Consider the following 16909-nt stretch of genomic DNA (forward strand, 5'->3'; position numbering starts at 1 on the left):
TAAATATGTCACGATTTCCGAGAGTGTTGTTAGGCGGCAACCTAAGGGCAAAGCCTAAACTGCTGGTAGTGAATCAAGCAGCAATCGTATTTGTAATCTCGGATCTCGTAAAATAATTTGGCTACAGTTTTCTGAATAATACATGATATCCGAAGGTGAGGTTCTGCAGGAATCTAAGAGGACAACTTAAACTCCTGCGAATGGAACGATTAGCAGTCACATTTATAAGCTTGCTTCTTACAAATATTTGGTTGTATTTTTTCAAAAATATCACGATTTCTGAAAAGGAGGTTAAGGAGGAACTTAAAGGGACAGTTATATAGGTCAATTATAGTCCTCCAATCCACGGTACGTAACTTTTGTTGAAATTTTGTTAAGTGTCTTGTTACTACTTTTACGTTGTTTTTTTATCTCTGTACTTGAGCTATCTAGATCAAGTTTAGTTTGCGACTAGTAAATTGCTTATTTATCGCAATAGTACAGAAGGTAACACCAAGAACAGAAATCCTGTAACAAAGAACTGCACTCACCTGTAGCAAAAACGCAGAATATAATGAATTTTTACTGATATCTAGATTTGAAATATGTAGCTGAATTCTAGTTACAGATTCCAACATATGTCACTTTTCCTTGAATTTACATTAGTTTTGTAGTGCTTTTTCTTTTAGGAATGATGTGTCGATTTCTCTTTATTTCCTGCTTCTCTCCTCCTTAAATTTCCTATTTTTTTTATTACTGGATTTGCCAACTTATAGATAGCTTACTTAGTACCTAAGAGAATGGGACAGTATTTTTCTTCTTCCCAGAACCTTTTTATGCATTGTCTGACGGCCTGCCTCTGTCCATTTGCCATCAATCCTGTAGGTTGTGAGTTTTGTAGTCAGATGAGAAATTTTGTAGTATTGATCAGTAGCCTGATATTTTCCCTGTCCTGTCTGGTGTCTTCTGTGACGTCTAGTTTTCTCAAATCATTTCTTGTCTCTTCCAGCCATCTCATGGTGTTTTTTGATGTGGAAATAAAATTAAAAACTTTCTTCTTTAGTCTGTTATCACTCATTCTGTAAATGTGAGCGTAAAACTTTAATCTCCTCTCCCTTATTGTGTATGTGATTGTTTCTATTTTTCTGCAGAGCTCTTCACTTCTCCTCTCCGTCAGGTTGTTGGTTTTGTTCTTTTGTGGCCCAGAAGCTTTTCTGCTTTTCCACTTCTTGTTCACCTCTTGCACTCAGTGTTAGGCATTCAGATCCGCACACCGCATCTCGTTTAAGCACGAATGTGTAAATTTTTGCCTGGAACATTACTGATCTTTTGTTATCTGTATTTGGGTGAGTTTGTTTGATAGTTCCATTTTCCTCAATCTTTCGTTATTTGTCGTGTTATCTAACCGATTTGATTGTATCCACTTGTAACGCCAGAAATGCATATCCTCCTATTTCCATCTATTTTACTACACATTTTTTCCTTATTTTGTTACCTGAAGATATGACACTTCTGTGGCTTCATATATATATATATATATATATATATATATATATATATATATATATATATATATATATATATATATATATGTGTGTGTGTGTGTGTGTGTCGATGTATAATTCATTTGTTTTGTAAATATAATTTGTATTTTTTGAGCTGGGTCTTGCTTACAGAAAACTTTGCTATCGAACGGTTACATCGATAGGTCATGTGGAGAATCAAAGTGTTTAGGATCTTTGGTAGTGTTAACTCTGCCGCATGGAGCACGGGCAGTGCAGAGTCTGGCTGGAGTAGGGCGGTGGAGCAGGTGTGTTGAGTGAGGCTCCCACGAGTTGCCGCGCTTTCGGGGTTTGGCAGCATGTAATTGCACGTGACTTGCTATGACAGTTTGTGGCACGGCGTCGCGGACGGGAAGCATTAGCTAGCGCACATCAAGAGCCCGTTTCGCCTGGTGACAGCGTCGAGAAGAAGGCGTGCCAACATCCAGCTCCTGCAACAGTAACAGCCGACAATGAGTGACTCTCGCCACCTCCTCGATCGACGACTTCAAACCTTCAATCAACCAACAAGGAAGACTGGAAGCATGTAAAGTTATAGAACTGTATGGCAGACCTCAGCTTAAAAAAATTGTTCCATTTGCCTCACATAACTACAGCAACTTAGCATGAACATTTGTTGCTCATTGTCACAATTGCATTACCGAGCAGGGTCCCTTCCTTTTCTGGAATGAACCCGAGTGTAGTTGAAATTCAAATGCCAGCATTAAAGTAATATCATTCCATTCCCCCCCCCCCCCCCCCATGAACCATAGACCTTGCCGTTGGTGTGGAGGCTTGCGTACCACAGTGATACAGATAGCCGTACCGTAGATGCAACCACAATGGAGGGGTATCTCTTAAGATGCCAGTCAAACGTGTGGTTCCTGAAGGGGGGCAGCAGCATTTTCAATAGTTGCAGGGGCAACAGTCTGGATGATTGGCTGATCTGGCCTTGTAACACTAACCAAAACGGCCTTGCTGTGCTGGTACTGTGAACGGCTGAAAGCAAGGGGAAACTAAGGCCGTAATTTTTCCCGAGGGCATGCAACTTTACTGTATGGATAAATGATGATGGCGTCCTCTTGGGTAAAACATTCCGGAGCTAATATAGTCCCCCATTCGCATATCCGGGTGGGGACTACCCAGGAGGACGTCACTATCAGGAGAAAGAAAACTGGCGTTCTACGGACCGGAGCGTGGAATGTCAGACCCCTTAATCGGGCAGGTAGGTTAGAAAATTTAAAAAGGGAAATGGATAAGTTAAAGTTGGGTATAGTGGGAATTAGTGAACTTCGGTGGCAGGAGGAACAAGACTTTTGGTCAGGTGAATACAGGGTTATAAATACAAAATCAAATAGGGGTAATGCAGGAGTAGGTTTAATAATGAATAAAACAGTAGGAATGCGGGTAAGCTACTACAAACAGCACAGCAAATGCATTGTTCTGGCCAAGATATACACGAAGCCCACACCTACGACAGTAGTACAAGTCTATAAGCCAACTAGCCCTGCAGATGACGAAGAAATTGATGAAATGTATGATGAAATATAAGGAATTATTCAGGTAGTGAAGGGAGACGAAAATTTAATAGTCATGGGTGACTGGAATTCGGTAGTAGGAAAAGGGAGAGATGGAAACGTAGTAGGTGAATATGGATTGGGGGTAAGAAATGAAAGCGGAAGCCGCCTGGTACAATTTGATGCAGAGCATAACTTAACCATAGCTAACACTTGGTTCAAGAATCATCAAAGAAAGTTGTATACATGGAAGAACCCTGGAGATACCAAAAGGTATCAGGTAGATTATATAATGGTAAGACAGAGATTTAGGAACCAGGTTTTAAATTGTAAGACATTTCCAGGGGCAGATGTGGACTCTGACCACAATCTATTGGTTATGAACTGTAGATTAAAACTGAAGAAACTGCAAAAAGGTGGGAATTTAAGGAGATGGGACCTGGATAAACTGACTAAACCAGAGGATGCACAGAGTTTCAGGGAGAGCATAAGGGAACAACTGACAAGACTGGGAGAAACAAAAACAGTAGAAGAAGAATGGGTAGCTTTGAGGGATGAAGTAGTGTAGGCAGCAGAGGATCTAGTAGGTAAAAAGACGAGGCCTAATAGAAATCCTTGGGCGACAGAAGAAATATTGAATTTAATTGACGAAAAGAGAAAATATAAAAATGCAGTAAATGAAGCAGGCAAAAAGGAATACAAAAGTCTCAAAAATGAGATCGACAGGAAGTGCATAATGGCTAAGCAGGCATTGCTAGAGGATAAATGTAAGGAAATAGAGGCTTCTCTCACTAGAGATGATAGATACTGACTACAGGAAAATTAAAGAGAGCTTTGGAGAAAAGAGAATGACTTGTATGAATATCAAGAGATTTGATGGAAACCCAGTTCTAAGCAAAGAAGGGAAAGCAGAAATATGGAAGGAGTATATAGAGGGTCTATACAAGGGCGATGTACTTCAGGACAATATTATGGAAATGTAAGAGGATGTGGATGAAGATGAAATGGGAGATATGATACTGCGTGAAGAGTTTGACAGAGCACTGAAAGACCTGAGTCAAAACAAGGCCCTGGGAGTAGACAACATTCCATTAGAACTACTGACAGCCTTGGGGAGGGGGGGGGGGCAGCCCTGACAAAACTCTACCATCTGGGGAGCAAAATGAATGAGACAGGCGAAATACCCTCAGACTGCAAGAAGAATATCATAATTTCGATCCCAAAGAAAGCACGCGTTGACCGACGTGAAAATTACCGAACTATCAGTTTAATAAGTCACGGCTGCAAAATCCTAACGCGAATTCTTTACAGACGAATGGAAAAACTGGCAAAAGCCGACCTTGGGGAAGATCAGATTGGATTCCATAGAAATATGGGGACATGTGAGGCAATACTGACCCTACGACTTATTTTAGAAGCTAGATTAAGAAAAGGCAAAACTACGTTTCTAGCATTTGTAGAGTTAGAGAAAGCTTTTGACAATGTTGACTGGAATACTTTCTTTGAAATTCTGAAGGTGGCAGGAGTAAAATACAGGGAGCGAAAGGCTATTACAATTTGTACTTAAAGCAGATGGCAGTTATAAGAGTCGAGGGACATGAAAGGGAAGCAGTGGTTGGGAAGGGAGTGAGACAGGGTTGTAACCTCTCCCCAATGTTATTCAATCTGTGTATTGAGCAAGCAGCAAAGGAAACAAAATAAATATTCGGAGTAGGTATTAAAATCCATGGAGAAGATATAAAAACTTTGAGGTTCGCCGATGACATTGTAATCCTGTCAGAGACAGCAAAGGACTTGGAAGAGCAGTTGAACGGAATGGACAGTGTTTTAAAAGGAGGATATAAGATTAACATAAACAAAAGCAAAACGAAGATAATGGAATGTAGTTGAATTTAGTCGGGTGATGCTGAGGGAGTTAGATTAGGAAATGAGTCACTTAAAACAGTAAAGGAGTTTTGCTATTTGGGGAGAAAAATAACTGATGATGGTCGAAGTAGAGAGGATATGAAATGTAGACTGGCAATGGCAAGGAAAGCGTTTCTGAAGAAGAGAAATTTGTTAACATTGGGTATAGATTTAAGTGTCAGGAAGTCGTTTCTGAAAGTATATGTATGGAGTGTAGCCATGTATAGAAGTGAAACATGGACGATAACTAGTTTGGACAAGAAGAGATTAGAAGCTTTCGAAATGTGGTGCTACAGAAGAATGCTGAAGATTAGATGGGTAGATCACATAACTAATGAGGAGGTACTGAATAGGATTGGGGAGAAGAGGAGTTTGTGGCACAACTTGACTAGAAGAAGGGATGGGTTGGTAGGACATGTTCTGAGGCATCAAGGGATCACAAATTTAGTATTGGAGGGCAGCGTGGAGGGTAAAAATCGTAGAGGGAGACCAAGAGATGGATACACTAAGCAGGTTCAGAAGGATGTAGGCTGCAATAGGTACTGGGAGATGAAGAAGCTTGCACAGGATAGAGTAGCGTGGAGAGCTGCATCAAACCAGTCTCAGAACTGAAGACCATAACAACAACATTCCATTTCACTGCTTTAATTTCAAAATTGAGTTAAAATACTCATAGCTGCTTATAACAACAAAACAGAACTATATTTTAATTACATAAGCACAAATTAAGAGTGTGAGTTTTATTACCATATTTTAGCTTACCTGTGACTGCAGCTCAACTTGGTATGTACTAAATTTTACTATTGTTATTTGTTCAAAATCATTTCAATTTCAAAGTTAAATCTCTTATTTCTAAATTGCGTAGACTCAAGTTGATTTTGAGATGATTGTTGAGGCAGCCCAAGACTAACCTTATTTTATTTTATCTCGTAGTGCTTCAGAACCAAAGTTTACTATTAATATCAGTCACTAAATTAAGTTTCAATTTTCCGGCTTTATTAATTCTTTTGCTAAATTAAGTCAGAGCGTAGCGAAATTTATTATTTGTGACAAACATTCAGTTTTCACACAACACGTGTCAAACTTCAGTTGCCACGCTTTCAGTGCCAATTATAATTTTTTAGTTATTATAGTAGTGGTCTATAGAACTGGCGACCGTAATTTTCCCCAAACCTCAAATATCTAATTAACTCCAGTTAATTGTTAACGTAACGACCGCACATTTACTTTCCTTATTAACTTTACCCTTTTTCAAAATTAATTTTCGCCAATTTCATTTGCATTTTTCCTTTCATTTAGATGTAACCCTTCCTTCCTCTTTACCGACAGATTAACTTCGGTGACGATTGCTTTTCCCAAATTTCCATTAGGTACACGTGGTTTAATTTTTCACTGTCATTAAGGTCGATAAGTGAGGGGGAGGTTACACGTGGCGACCTGGTGAAACGACAATCTTCGGATTTTAGGTTGTTCTGGACACGAATTTTGCATTGTGCAAATCTCGTAACTAAGTATTGGTTACGAACAGGTCGTTACCTCAGCGAGAATAAGTAGTGGGAGGTTACACACTCTCCCACATACTTAAACGTATCAACTGTTTTGATGCGTCCATGTTGAGTTTGCATAGATTTTTCACAGTCATGTATATGTTCAATGTATTCCGTTTTCGCTTTCCGGTTTTAGATGCAAAGATAATGATACAAACACTGCAAGAAGTTGCAGCTATTTTCTCCTTAGAAACCGTAACAAATGTCGGCAGCTAAGAAACGAGGTATTCCACGTCAGATCTTGCTCTACCTTGTTCAACATGTGTATGTGGGAGAGTGGATACAATCAAATCGGTTAGATAACACCACCAATAAGGAAAGATCGAGGAAGATGGGATTATAGAACCTCTCATGACCTTTCCTGAGATCACACAGAAGAGAATCGGTGAGAGCTCATCGCCCTGCCGAACCCCTGTTTCAATTACGAAAGCTTCAGAAACTTCTCCTACGAATTTAACTTTTGAAGTTGTGTCTGTACGTGTGTGTTTGACGGTCTGCTGGTTCTGTCAACACCTGCTTCTCCCAGTGTTAAGGAGTATGTCTGTTGGTCTACAGAGTCGTAGGCTCTTTTGAAATCAGTGAATGTAACGACTGTGTTGTTTTGCAGTGTTCCGATCCTGAGGACTGTTTTCTTGTTAAGAATTTTCTCTGGGCAGAAACTGTCTCTCGTCAACCCCGCTTGGTACTCGCCAGTTGTGTGTTTTGCTTGGTCTTCTGTCTCAGTCAGCAGAGGTCCCAGTAGAGAGCTCGGTAAGTGTGGGTGTGTGTCTTGTCCCCCTTCTTATCTGGCGGATGGATTACGGTTTGCTTCCAGTCGTCCGATGCTCCTCCTTTCTCCCAGCAATATCTCGTAACCTCGTAAACGGCCTCAGCTGCCCGCCCCCTACTAGTTATCATATCTCAGTGCACACGAGTTACCAGCCCACTGTCTGCTCTTCTGTCAGGCAATCCGTCCTTGCAATATGAGCATGCTGCATATTCGTCGTCTTCGGATGTTACATTTTCTGTAGAGTAAATCTGCTTTCTTTGGTATGCCTCTTCTGTAACGGAAGAGATGTTCCTTTTCCTTTCTCTTTCTTCTTCCCTTTCCCAGCGAGCAGCTTGATCTTTCCTCTATTCTCTGTAGCTTCTTTAACTTGCATCGAGTTTTTGGCCACTTCATGTACCTCATTCATGTAGTTAGATGATGTGGGAATAGCGGTTGACCTCTTTTTCTCTTCACTCTTTGCTGCTCCAATGTAGCTCTGAGTACTGGTGTAACATTCTCTGGGCTAAACGTAGACAAAGTTGGCCCAGTGGAGTTACTTATGAATGAATTTGGAGTATCAGGCATCAAAGAGTAGTGACGTGTTTGTTGCAGCTGAGTAGTTTGTAATCTGGCACTGCAGTTACTTTGCCCGAGTCTGCGAGGTGCGTCTGGGGAGTCAGCGGGAGCGTCAGTGTCTGGGTTTGGCTGAACGGTGGGCTGAAGTGTTCCCAGTGGCGGTGGCTGTCGCCTCAATCGGAATATCAGTCGTCGCACCTGTCACTGTCTGGACGGACGCTGAGATTCGTTGGCCAAACACCAGACTTCTCGAGTCCTTTCATTGCAGTTCTCATGTTGGCAGCAAACACGCAGGACGAGATTTGCCACAGTGTGACAACTATCCACAGGCTCGACCTTGCCAGTTTCTCAGTTCGTCATCGTAATACGAGTTTAAGGGTTTCGTAAACCTGTGTACCTGCGTTCAAGTAAAGTGAATTGTGTTTGAATGTTCTGAAACACAGGCGAAAGATTCGATTAATAATGTAGAATGAAAGGTGTAAGGATTTTAGAAAAGAGTGTGAAGAGGAATGAAGGTAACCTTTTTTATTTGGTGGCACAGTAACTGAGCATAGTTAGATTAATTGTTGGGCTGCAGAGTCAAATCAGAGAAACTGAGAGTTATCATTTGAAGATCCTTTAATTTTCACTGTAAGGGTTGGTACCTGTGTATCAATTATGTGTCCGGCATTTGTGAGAGTATGCGTTTGATAGCAATGTTTTGACAATGTTAATGCGTGTTGTAACGTGAATTTCATACGATTAATAGTATATCAGATAATGTAAAAACCGATTGTTAAAGGAATATATCACCTAAGAGCATTGTCCACATCCTCGATCCAACTAATTTTTATTTAAAGGAGTGTCTCACTCAGTGATGTGTATAAAATAGTCTACTTTCTGTCTGGAGCATTGCACTGGGCTCTCAGCAACTGTAGCCCGAAATTTGCAACTGGCACGCAGAGTGCGGCAAGCACCACGTTTTCAAACAATTAGGTACTGAAATGAAACTATCTCACCTCGTAGTGTGTTTGCTACGAAATTTGTCAATGCAGAGAGATCATTTCATGAATATCGTTCTTTTCAGGCCATTAACGCATGCGGACCACTTTGTTTTTATCAAAAAAATTAATAGTAAAGTTCATGATTTAATCACTTTGCACATTTTCGCAATATGAACACAGTAACACGTGTTCATAGAGACGTAGAGACACATTACTGCAGGAAAAAGAACGTGTACCATCCTTTTATCAAAATACAAATTGACTCACATGATTTCACAGCAGTAACTGACTATGGCCCTCCAGTTACACGGATCTGTGATGCAGCATGTAATAAATGCAATGTGAATAATTCTTGCCCTATAATCCCATTACAAAAGACTAGCAGTCTTTCAGGAAAAGGAGTAGATGTAAATCTACAGACATGCTTAAAATTTACTGATCGCGGCGACACATTTTATGCAAATTTTTGGATCGTCCCACTTTTAACAACTGAAGTTATGCTAGGTTTGGATTTCTTGACAGAATATGAAACGATTTTGGACTTTAAATTCTATTCTACTACGTGACTATATCGAGCAAGTTGCGCTGCAGATTCTGCAGAGCATTTCAATGGACGAACAGGATATTAACGGATCATAACTTTGTTCATACACAAAGAATACACAATGGTATACGCCACTTTTCACTGACACGTCTTTTGCTACCGACAGTGGAGATGAAGAATTTAACTTTGATGTTTCGCAGACAATCAAAGCAAAGGTAGACAGCAACAGACGAACCAAATAACCCACTAAATGGGACAGATATTTCAGAATACCATTAATTCAATTCCTAATGAGTCAACTTTGCTCTCGAAACGTTTAGCTTCGAATGATAAAAATCCACCAGACAAATGAAATAACTTGTTTCTTTCTCCAAGTGATACTGTTTATGTCATTGATTGACACTGAAATTACTAATATAAAAAAGGCAGCTGAAAAGAGGAAAATGCTACAAAAGAAGATATCTCACACTACAAAATTGAAAGTTGGACAAAAAGTTTTAGTTCGAGCACACCCACTATTTTGTAAAGCAAAGAACAATGTCAGAAATTTGTATTACTTTATAACGGACTATTTCGGGTTCGAAGAGTTCCACTTCCAAACGTAGTACATCTTGAAACACCCAGAACGAAAGCTTCGAGAGGTCCTCATCACATCACCAATACGAAACCTTTCATTGCGTAATTATTTGACTTTCTACACCACTGATAGATAACAGTTACGTTCTGACAAGACGTATTTTATCTTCATACGATATCAGCCATTTGTATGTAATAGCTTCTTCCACAGGTATTCTTTTATTGATGTGTGTACCCATATGACAATAACAATTATTCTCATGCAGTACTATAAGTACAAGCCATTTCGTATGTTTATTTTCACAGTGTCATCACTTTTATGTAACAGATTCAATGATTTTTACGGAGCATATACCACGTCATTTTCTAACATAACGGACCCAGCTCTTTACAACACATCATTTTACAAGTAGATATTACGTAAAAGAAGACAGCTATGATGTCAAATGCAGAGGCGTCACAGAAGAAAAATGCAACATGAGAAACAATAACATAGAATTTAGCACGTCATAATGCATCTTCTCTTACAGGCTTACGTACAGAAGTAGTCCATAACGGATTCCAGATAGTGCTGATAAAACTAGTACAGTATATATATTTTCACAGGTATGACATGTACTGTCAATAATCGGAGGAGATATTTAATTTCAGTGTCTTGCACTGAGATACGCTAACCCTGAGATATAAGCAAGGTTTCTTCATTGACTGTATGAAACTTACTAAAGGTGTCGTATGTGAAGGCCAGCCTCAGTGGCCGAGCGCTTCTAGGCGCTTTAGTCTGGAACCGCACGACCGCTACAGTCGCAGGTTCGAATCCGGCTTCGGGCATGCATGTGTGTGATATCGTTAGGTTAGTTAGGTTTAAGTAGTTCTATGTTCTAAGGGACTGATGACCTCAATGTTAAGTCCCATAGTGCTCAGAGCCAATTGAACCATTCGTATGTGAAGACTTAAGGATTAATTATAGACGAAGTTTGTGTAGCAATAATTAATGGATTTTTATAAGAAGGATATGATGAGATAATAAGAAGTGAGGATGGCAAACCTTTTATGATTATTATGTAGACGTTAATGATTTGTGATATGAGGTGTGGCATATTGGTCTTAGGGATTGTTAAGGATTGCGTGAGGATTTTACCCTTGGTGCATGCTTCTCTGATTGTTTTTAGTGTTTCTCGGACGACGAGTATTTCTAGTGGTTTGCGATACAGTGTTGCAAAACGATAATACAAGGCTATGAAGTTACGGGAAGGTAAACACTTTCTTTCAAAAATATGCATTTTTTTGTTTGTGAACAGCAACGTGAAGGACTGAAGACGCTTATTGCCATGTACTTGCTTTGATGGATTTGTGACTTTGCTTGCATTAATGGATCTTTTCTCATCCACAGAATAATATCGTTTCTAATTCTTTTTCGACTATAGGTAACCGACTCTATCGGAAATAGATAACTTATTAATTACACTACAGGCCATTAAAATTACTACACCAAGAAGAAATGCAGATGATAAACGGGTATCCATTGGACAAATATATTATACTAGAACTGACATGCGATTACACTTTCGCCCGATTTGGCTGCATAGATCCTGAGAAATCAGTACCCAGAACAACCATCTGTGGTCGTAATAACAGCCTTGATACGCCTGGGCATTGAGTCAATCAGAGCTTGGATGGCGTGTACAGGTACAGCTGCCCATGCGGCTTCAACACGATACCACAGTTCATCAAGGGTAGTGACTGGCATATTGTGGCGAGACAGTTCCTCGTTTTCCATGGGTGAGAGATGTGATGAATGTGCTGGCCAGGGCAGCAGTCGAACGTTTTCTGTACCCAGAAAGGCCCGTACAGGACCTGCAACATGCAGTCGTGCATTATCCTGCTGAAATGTAGGGTGTCGCAGGGATCGAATGAAGGGTAGAGCCACGGGGCATAACACATCTGAAATGTGTTCGAAGTGCCATCAATGCGAACACGAGGTGACCGAGACGTGTAACCAGTGGCAACCCTTACCATCATGCCAGGTGATACGCCACTATGGCGATGACGAATACACGCTTCCAATGTGTGTTCACCGCGATGTCGCCAAACACGGATGCAACCACCATGATGCTGTAAAGAGAACCTGGATTCATCCGAGATAATTACGTTTTGCCTTTCGTGCACCCAGGTTCGTTGTTGAATACACCATGGCAGGCGCTCCTGTCTGTCAAGAGTAACCGGAGCCATGGTCTCCGAGCTGATAGTCCATTCTGCTGCAAACGTCGTCGAACTGTTCGTGCAGATGGTTGTTGTCTTGCAGACGTCCTCATCTGTTGACTCAGGGATCGAGACGTGGTTGAACGATCCGTTACAGCCATGCGGATAAGATGCCTGTCATCTCGACTGCTAGTGATACGAGGCCGTTGGCCGGTCGTGGTGGCCAAGCGGTTAAAGGCGCTACAGTCTGGAATCGCGAGACCGCTACGGTCGCAGGTTCGAATCCTGCCTCGGGCATGGATGTGTGTGATGTCCTTAGGTTAGTTAGGTTTAAGTAGTTCTAAGTTCTAGGGGACTGATGACCTTAGAAGTTAAGTCCCATACTGCTCAGAGCCATTTTAACCACTTTTGAGGCTGTTGGGATCCATCACGGCGTTCCGTATTACCCTCCTGAACCCACCGATTCCATATTCTGCTAACACTTAATGGGTCTCGACCAAGGCGAGCATCAATGTCGCGATAGGATAAACCGCAATCGCGATAGGCTGCAAGATAGGGTGCAATCCGAGTCGCGATAGGATAAACCGCAATCGCGATAGGCTGCAATCCGACCTTTATCAAAGTCGGAAACGTGATGGTACGCATTTCTAATCCTTACACGAGGCATCACAACAACGTTTCACCAGGCAACGCCGGTGAACTGCTGTTTGTGTATGAAAAATCGGTCGGAAACTTTCGTCATGTCAACACGTTGTAGGTGTCGCCACCGGTGCCAACCTTGTGTGAATGCTCTGAAAAGCTAATCATTTGCATATCACAGCATCTTCTTCCTGTCGGTTAAATTTCGCGTCTGTAGCACGTCATCTTCATGGTGTAGCAATTTTAATGGCCAGTAGTGTATTTTCATTCTGTACATTGACTTTACTTGCACATAGATATTAATTAATCTTTGTGATAACACTCAATTTTGCATTTTCGGTAATTATAAGTAATTGACACGTGCATAGGTCATGGGTTTGTGAACACACTTTCGTGTGCTTTATGTTTTGTGACTCAAAATGGTTCAAATGGCTCTGAGCACTATGGGACTTAACTGCTGAGGTCATCAGTCCCCTAGAACCTAGAACTACTTAAACCTAACAAACCTAAGGACATCACACACATCCATGGCCGAGGCAGGATTCAAACCTGCGACCGTAGCGGTCTCGCGATTCCAGACTGTAGCGCCTAGAACCGCTCGGCCACTGTGGCCGGCTTTGTGACTCACAGACAACAGACAAATGTAATAATTTCTTATTTACGCGGAAGCGGTAAAATATTGTTCACATTCCCTTCCTTTCCTTCCCTTTAGCTTCTATCCTTATGTGCATTTACTCGAAGATATGAAAACATACACTCTGCAGAAATCACTCTTGTACCCTTGCATAACAACATGTATGGTCGACTCATGGTCATGTATGAGGTAAGAAGACTGATGACAATGTTTGCCCACTGATATTTTTACAATCCACTGTAGATGTAATGATTACTATATTTTGATGTTTCTTTCCTCTCACAGTAAAAATCAGATTTCGGTTCCGATTATTCTGTTTAAGACACATCTGTATAAATTGTAATTTCGATATTTGTAGAAATGTTTATCATTCTTTGTCATGTGATCTTAGAATTAACGATATGTAGTTTCAGACAAATGACTTAGCTTTGTTTTGTTATGTTTCACTGTATTGAAGAGAACATGCGTACTTTGTGAAAGCATACGTAGGCTTCGGCAGAGTTATTCTCTGCACAGTGAGAAAGTCTGTACCACGACATGCCCCATCGATTATCGCCGTTTTTGTGAGCGGTCCGGCTCTGAGATGTCACTGGATTTATTATGGACACGTATTGCATCCACTAAATCTGCTCTTAGCCGCCTCCCTAACAATCATGATACGACGCTTTCACTTGATGAGACATTACAACGGTATAAGTGCTAGGACGCACTTCAACACGTGCTACATAGTTTACTGCGTACACTCATGCAAACAGCTCCGTGTATAAAAACCACGAAAATACATTGCTTTGATACATATTTGCTACGACTGAAAGACAACTCAATCACAGTCAGTCTCACGAGATTTTGTGCAGAATAACTGCAAAGAAAAATGCCGTGAATGTCATTTTTTCCCACACTTGATGATTGTATAACTAGTGCACAATTTTCCTTAACTTCTGGACACTGCTTTCAAACGAAATGTTGCGTATTCTAAATACACCTGAGCACCAATGTAATCAACATTTTTAACTTTATTTGGAGTGCACCTGAGAGCTAAATGTACCAACATTTTTTCAAATTAATTTATGAGCGACGTAACACCGCTGCGTACAAAACAAGAAAGTTTTTCATGACTTCTTTACAGTGCATATATGCACTTTTCATGTATAAATTGCATATTCCGTTATCTATTCATATTTCTTCATAATATACTACACTATACTATACTACTTCCTAGCCTACTACTATTTTTGTGTAATATTACATAAATTTTTCAGTACATTCTTTCGGATGTGTAAAAATCCTCCTGCAAAATTCTGCCGAACAGGCTGTGGGACAATGAAATAAACCTAGTGGAAGTTTGTCGTCTGTATTTAAGGAATTTATACTTACTATGTATACCTCTGACGCTAAACGACAATTTTTAATCTCTTACTATTCGCAAGCAGTCTCTGGTCAGAGTAGCCATGTCGCTGTAAGATGTGCTTGTTTTTGTCATGGCTGCCTGGCAGTGAGGAGCGCGGGAGTTGTGTCGTCAGAGGAGTAGCGAGGCGGGCGCCGAGCAGGGGGCTCGCGGCAGTGTAGGCGTGAAGAAAAGTACGGCTGTGTTCAAGTAGAATGAGTAGTGTCTGAATATTGTGAAACACAGGAGAACGATTTGCCTATAGTGGCCGGCACGAAAATAGAGCTGAAAGGTCACCTCGCCGTCTTAGAGCATTTCCAGTTTTTTTATAGCGATAATTTCAAATGTTCGTAAAAATTCAAAAAACTATTGGGCAATTCTATTTTTAGTCTTTAGTATGATGGAGTAGTTTCCGAACGAAAATTCTCACTAGCTGCTAGGAAAACAATCAAAACTAACGTTACGGTACAAGAAATTTTGGAGGAAAATAATTGAACCGTAAAATTACTACTGGTTCACGAAAGACTGTTAATCACAATTAATACACAAAATGTAAAATGGAAGTAGGTGCCAAGGAATAACTGGTGAAATTACACACAGTTTTCAGTAACACTCTTTATTCAAATTTGGTGCCAGACTTTACGATATTTTTTACAAAAACTGTTGTGACTTGGTAAGACAGCCAAGCCACTAGGAGGAGGAAGCCGAAAGGCACGCGTTTAAGCTCACGCAGGCTGGCGTGAGGTCTGGAACCGGTAAAGTAATTATACTAGCAAAAAAGGTAAGTAGCTTCTGGAATACTTAACTTTAATCCATAATTGGTGAACATCGGTCTGACGGTACTTGCATCACAAGATAAATAGTAAATGATAATGGCGCCTTGCTAGGTCGTAGCAAATGACATAGCTGAAAGCTATGCTAACTATCGTCTCGGCAAATGAGAGCGTAATTTGTCAGTGAACCATCGCTAGCAAAGTCGGCTGTACAACTGGGGCGAGCGCTAGGAAGTGTCTCTAGACCCGCCGTGTGGCGGCGCTCGGTCTGCAATCACTGACAGTGGCGACACGCGGGTCCGACGTATACTAACGGACCGCGGCCGATTTAAAGGCTACCACCTAGCAAGTGTGGTGTCTGGCGGTGACACCACAAAAACTCCAACAATCATTTAACGAATAAGTCACAATTTACGATGGGACTTTTAAATTATTAAATTATTATAAAAAATGTCACGCCAGTAAAAGCAAAGTACAGGCAAGCAATTTAACGTATACAACGAGACGTTGTATGATATTTCAAGCTCAGCTAAATTACAGGTCATTTTCCCTCCATTAATAAATGAATACAATTTGAATATATGACTTCATTTGGGCAGACAAATTTCCCATTTGCTTCCAACAGCTGTAGCTACGGACGCCCACAACAGCTTCACTCACGCTCATTAAATGGCGCAGAATCTAACTTGTCTACAAAATGTAAAGACAATCCTGTTTACAAAAGTTCTCAAAATAGAAAAACCAAAACGCATGATTCATGCACACCGGGGAGGTGGGGGGGGGGGGGGGCACTCGCAGTTAACAACATTAACATTTCCGAAACACATAAAGAAACAAATATTACAAATTTCTGCCAGTTAATTTACGGCAAAGACACAAGCTCTCAAGGTAGGACTTGCGAAATCTTACAGCGTTCTGCTTTCAAGACAACAATTTGTACCCGTGATGAAGTGGCAAACTTTTGCATAGCAAGAAAACACAGTAATAACCAACTACCTGTATAAAACACATAAGCACGTTGAGTAAAAGCCTAAAAGATATTGAACTGGAGAAAACACACAACAGTATTTGTTGACTAGAAACAACATAAAAAATCCACTACAGCGTACATTAACAACCTTGCTTGATAGTGGCCAAATGTACATAAACACAAATTTACGTAAGTTACAGCTTCCAGATGAGCAGGAATTCGTTATACAATCGACTAATTCTTACCATAAGGCAAAAAGGAATTTATCTTCTTTCTTAGAGTACCTTTTACACGTAGTCTAGTAATACTAGTTATGGCAGGCGAGAGAATAGATCAGGTCTTAGCGCCTTGCATTTTAAACAGTACAGCCATTGGTGCCTTAGACTTTCATAGA

This window comes from Schistocerca serialis, chromosome 11 (genome assembly GCF_023864345.2).
Source record: "Schistocerca serialis cubense isolate TAMUIC-IGC-003099 chromosome 11, iqSchSeri2.2, whole genome shotgun sequence".
In the NCBI taxonomy this organism is placed as follows: Eukaryota; Metazoa; Arthropoda; class Insecta; order Orthoptera; family Acrididae; genus Schistocerca; species Schistocerca serialis.